At 40.2% G+C, this 6,000-nt stretch overlaps 1 long non-coding RNA gene across 1 annotated transcript in view; it reads left to right on the top strand.

Annotated features, from left to right (window-relative positions):
• The first annotated feature begins 1,010 nt into the window (after positions 1 to 1,010).
• Positions 1,011 to 6,000, top strand: part of LOC125486188 — a 47,974-nt gene continuing 42,984 nt past the window's right edge. Inside the window, exon 1 of the long non-coding RNA XR_007264878.1 lies at positions 1,011 to 1,208. This is a non-coding gene — a long non-coding RNA (uncharacterized LOC125486188). The remainder of the gene's footprint in view (positions 1,209 to 6,000) is intronic.

Genomic DNA, 6,000 nt, shown 5'->3' with positions numbered 1-6,000 from the left:
ACAAAAACAGAAATTGCTACAGAAATTCAGCAGGTCTCGTCACTCGACTCAAAGCATTAACTCGGTTTTCTCTCCACAGATGCTGCCAGACCTGCTGAGTTTCTCCAGCCCCCAATTTCTGTCTTTGTTTTTGTTTCAGATTTCCAGCATCTGCAGTCCTTTGTTTCATATAATTGGATAGACTGGGATTGCTTTCATTGGAGCAGAGAATAAGAATCATAATTTGTGAGCAAGTCAACTCTAGTCAAGGTGTTGCCATAGAAAATGCACCAGGGAACTTTCGTGCCCTACTCTCTTGTTTAGTTCAAACAGACAAAAGACTTCAACAACATGTCTGTTTTTCAATATGTGAATTCTGTACTACCAAATAAATGCTCATGTAGATCAGGTATCCCTGGGATGCCTTTGGGAATGGCAGAGTCAAAGCAAAAGATGATGAGTTGAAAAGAGTAAATTGCATTCAGTGTGAATTATTTTTATATTTATCACATTATTGTGACTGCACTTCCAGTTTTTGTCAATGACAAAAAGAAACAAATTGGGATTTGGCTGCAAAATTTACTTACTACTTTTAGAAAAATATCTGCTCCAGTTTTTCCTGTAATTTTCCTTCTCTTGCCTCTTCGTTCCTTGGGACAGTATTTCTTGTTGAAGTACTAATCCAGATTGGCAGCTCACTCAATGACTCTTTTTTTCTCTCAGGACCTTTAAAACTCTGGTTCCTTAATCTCCCAAAATCTTTTTCATCTTGCTGCAACTAACATGCTTTTAAATCCAAAGTATGGAATCATCTAATTACCTTTTCTGAATCAACTTGTTATCTTGTATTTTGCGTTATTTTGCTCCCCTGCACTGTAGGCATTGATCATTTAGCCAAATTCAAGACTTTTTTCAAAACCAGTTTATATTATACGCACCCACACTTCATGCAAATCTTTTCATGTTAATTGTAATATGCAACTGAATTGATTTTAATGTTTTCCCTGTTTGTTTCTTTTAAAAAGGTGTTTATGTTTTGAGAGACAAATGGTGTTCTGCAGATTGGGTTCTGCACACAAGCACACGGATACAAGTAATTGGGAATACTTTATGATTGGATTTGGAATTCTTGATAATAAAAGTGAATTGAAGGGGTTTGATCCAATGGAATTCACTCACAAGGGAATGATTGGAACCATTTAATCCATTGGAATCCATTTATAATGGAGGTGAGTAAAAGCATTTGGTCCATTGGAATGTGCTTAGAAATCGAGTAAATGGAGGTATTTTGGTTCTTTTGGAATTTAATTACAATAGGAGAACATGGGAAGGGATTTGTCCATTAGCTACATAATGGAACTGTATGGAAAAATGATGTAGCCAGTGCAGTCCAGTGCTTGACTATTCCTTTGCAATATGGGTAAATGAAATTTCAAATTTGTAACAAAATTGAAGTGAGTTTTTTGAAAAGATGTGTTTGGACTTTAGTTAAATTAGTCACTTGTCTTTGGTAGAGATTCCAAAATTGGGCTCGGTATCTTCTGGATTAAGAAGATGTAAAGCCTAGCAGTGACCAAAATTCCAAAAGCTACACATGGATATTTGCTAAGAGCAGGATTGTAGTCGTGTGATATCTCCTATGGTCAATATTAAATGTATGTAGGTGGCGGGCATCAACCACGGATTTGCTTGTGTTCCTGTAAAAGCTAACAGACTATCAGATTCACTGGAGTGGTAGGTTAGGATGTTTGGAATGTGTATCTCTAAATAAGGTTATAAAAGCAAGTAAAGATTTGACTTCAGTTCTATCTATCACCTGGCCTTCACCTGGACTATAACAACTATTGCTCATTAATTGACTTGCCTGTGACGAATGGTAACATGAAATGCACCAATGAAACTGTAGCACTGCATGAATTAGTGACTTCCAAAAACGGAAGGGGTATGTTAAGAATGGAGGAAATTCCAGGTGTACATTTAACACCAATTCTGTAAAAATGTGAACTTTTGGAAAAGTACTTTTGGAGCTGAGGTGGAACTTGACTGTCAGTTATTAGAACTGTGTGAAAAAGTGCCCATGTATATAACTGGGGAAATTTCTTGGTATATCTTTTGGGATTCTTCCAAGTCCAGTGGTTTATATTTTAGTGTCTGCATTGTAGAAAACAATTATTTTCTTTTGTTGAAATAACAACCTCAAAATTGGGGAACAACTTCAATATGGAGAGTCAGAGAGCCATACAGCACAGAAACAGACCCTTCGGTCCAACTTGTCCATGCTGACCAAGTTTCCCCAAACTAAACTAGTCTCTCTTGCCTGCGTTTTGCTCATGTCCCTTTTTGAGCCATTCCTGTTCACGTACCTTTGCAAATGTCTTTTTAAATGTTGTAACTGTACCTGCATCTACCACTTCCTCTGACAGTTCATTCTATACATGAACCACCCACTTTGTGGAAAAAGTTGTCACTCAGGTCCCTTTTCTGAATCTTTCTCCTCTCACCTTTAAAATTATGGTCCCTAGTTTTGAAATCCCCATCATTTGGGAAAAAACACCTGCCATTCACCTTATCTGTGCCCCTCATGATTTTATAAACCTCTACAAGGTCACCTTTTATCCTCCTATGCTCCAGTGAAAAACATCTTAGCCCATCCAGCCTTATAACTCAAACCCTCCAGCCCCAGCAATATCCTGGTAAATCTTTTCTGAACCCTCTCCAATTTAATAATTATCCTCCCTATAGCAGGGTGACCAGAACTGCACACAGTACTCCAGAAGAGGCCTCACCAATGTCCTGTACAACCTCAACATGACATCCCAACTCCTATACTCAATTGTCTGAGCAATGAAGGCAAACGCGCTAAATGCTACCTTAACTACCCTGTCTACCTGTGACGCAAACTTGAAAGAGCTATGTATCTGAAACCCTAGGTCTGTGTACGACAACACTACCCAGGACCTTACCAATAACTGTATAAGACCTGCCCTTGTTTGTTTTACCAAAATGCAATACCTCGCATTTATCCAAATTAACTCCATCTGTCACTCCTCAGCTCATTGACCCAATTGATCAAGATCACTTTATTGTAATCTTGGATAACCTCCATTGTCAATGATACCACCAATTTTGATGTCATCTGCAGACTTACTAACCATGCCTCCTAAATTCTCATCCAAATCATTTATATAAAATAACAGACAAAAGTGAACCCAGCACCTCTGTGGAACACTGCTAGTCCCAAGCCTCCTTGCGCTGACACTTACTCATCCATTTTAAAACTACAATAGACAAACTTTATATCTCAACACTTTTTTACAAGCTGGCAGAGCTTGAGGTGGTAACTAACGTTTATTAATACTTGTTGGAAATGTTCCAGAGTCAAACTGGTGGTCATTTCTGTGGCAGGAATGACACTTGTGGGCGATCTTTCTAGTCATAGAATTATTAGAGGAAATGATATGCATAAGCGACACACTCAACACTTTGGGGATTGTGAAGAAACCTTGCATTATGGTTGCTGAAGCCAATAATCCAACCAAACCATCCATCTTGTCTAACTCTGTTTACATTGGTCCAGTGAAATCGTGATGAGTTAAATTCAAAGAATCTGAAAATCTGATTATGAAGCTGTCAATCATTCCCACTGGTGGAATAGGAAATCCAGTCAAAGGATGCCTGTGAGCTGAAGTTCAATGCCGATAACTCTAGATTAGCTGAATTCTTGGATGTTTGTCATATGATGCTACAAACCAATTGCATTGGAGTTAGGCTATACCAGAGCATGAAATCACAGGCAAGCCATCATTCAGTATAGAGGTAAAAAGATGTTCAAACTTTGCAAGTATAAGTAAATCTGTGAGAAAAGTTAAAAGTACTGTTGGTTGGGAACAAAATGAAGTGGAGGCAAAGAGACTAGGCCTCAAGGAGTGTGCCTGCAGTGATGGATGGCTGGACCGACTCAAGGCCAGGAATATCCTTGTTCACTATGTGGTGAGAGTATGGCAGCTCCAGCAGCAACAACAGATTGGATGCAAAATGGTCTTGCCCATCTCCTGAATGAGTATGTACCAAGAGATGTTTTATGAGAATGATGCAATGGACTGTTACTGTCTCTTACCTGATTGAAAGATAGTGTTCCAGCGGGAAGTGAAACAAGGACTGTGTCTTTGTTGTGAGCTACACCGACATGGATGGCACCAAAAAACTGCTCCTGCTAGTGATAGGAAAGCCCAAGAAGCTATGTTAGTTTGTGAATGTCAGGATACTAATCACACTAACAAAACTGCCTAGATGACCTTGAGCATTTTTATGTGGGTCGCAAAAGTGAACAGAAGATACAGATGGAAGAAAGTGAACAACTGCCATGTCCGCCCTGACATCACTGGCCTCCAGCATCAAGCTAACCACCTTGCTTCCAAACATCACGGCCAAGTTTCTGCCAGTGGATTGGTTGGGGTGGCGGGGCATGATTTTAGGAGTCCAACAACCAATGTCCAATCATGAGGGGGCATGGATCGGGTAAACAGACCGGGTTTTTTTCCCTAGGGTGGGGGAGTCCAAAATTAGAGGACACAGGTTTAAGGTGAACGTGAAAGATTTATAAGCGACCTAAAGGGCAACTTTTTCACACAGAGGGCGGTGCATGTATGGAACAAGCTGCGAGAGGAAGTGGTGGAGGCAGGTACAATTACAACATTTGAAAGGGATCTGGATGGGTATATGAATAGGTAGGGTTAAGAGGGATATGGGCCAGATGCTGGCAAAGGGGATTAGATTAATTTAGGATATTTAGTCGGCATGGATGAGTTGGATCAGAGGGTCTATTTCTATGCTATACAGTTCTATGACTATGACTCTATGACTTGACTAATAAAGGCGAATATCTCATATGCCTTCTTAACCTTCTTATTGACCTGTCCTAGAGTCATCATATGGTCAAGGCCCTTCTGATCCTTTGTATTTCCTCATGTACTCCCTTGCCTTGTTAGTCCTCCCAAAATGCATCATCTCACACTTTTCAGGATTAAATGCTATTTGCCACTGTTCTGTTCATCTGACCAGTCTATCGATATCATTCTGTCATCTAAGGCTTAATTTTCCCACACCACCAATTTTTGTGTCATCTGTGAACTTACTGATATTATCTCCTACATTTGTGTTTCCATTATTAATCTACATTACAAATAGCAAAGGACACAGCACCAAACCCTGTGATACACCATAGGATACAGGCTTCCAGTCACAAAAACACCCTTCAGTCATCACCCTCTGTTTTTTGCCACGTTGGATCCAATTTGTCAGATTGCTCTGGATCTTAGGGGCTGTTAGCTCTTTACTCAGCCTGCCATGAGAGACTTGTCAAAAGACTTGATGAAGTCCATGTAGATGACATCAACTGAACAACCTGCATCTGCACAACAGTAACCTCTTCAGAAAATTCAATCCAAGTCGTTAGACATGATTAACTCCTGGAAAAGCCATGTTGACTAGTCTTGATTAACCCTTGCCTCTCCAAGTGGAGATTAATTCTGTCACCCAGAATATTTTAAGTGCTGAAGGTCCAGTGCAGTCAGTCCAGGTATTGGTGCTAAATCGATCAGGGAGCTGCACAGAGATCAGCCAGGGATCTTCTCATTCATCAGTCAGGGCCTTTCATCCATGTTGGCCAAGGGGTTGGGTCCTACCTAGCTCTGGGGATCTGTTCACTGAAGATCAAGGGGAGTTATCTGAGTCCACAGCTTTGCGGGCAAGCGGCTCACTCTGTGAAGAGCTCCCTGTGTTGCTCTCTAAACTTATCCAAAACACAAATATGTAATGGAACTGAAAAGGGCTACTACCACGCCCACAGTGCACAGAGTATGCTTTTTTTCTGTCTGGAGGAGTAGGCTCGACATGTGAGCCCTATAAAGGAGTAATTGCACTAATCATATTAATTCATTAATTAACTTCCTTAGTCCAAGTTAAAGTCATCTATAATCATAGAACTCTGCATGTGAACTAAATGCAGTGACCAACTATGGT

The sequence above is a fragment of the Rhincodon typus genome, chromosome 2 (assembly GCF_021869965.1).
Source record: "Rhincodon typus isolate 14 chromosome 2, sRhiTyp1.1, whole genome shotgun sequence".
NCBI lineage: Eukaryota > Metazoa > Chordata > Chondrichthyes > Orectolobiformes > Rhincodontidae > Rhincodon > Rhincodon typus.
This window is presented reverse-complemented; position numbering and strand designations above follow the sequence as displayed.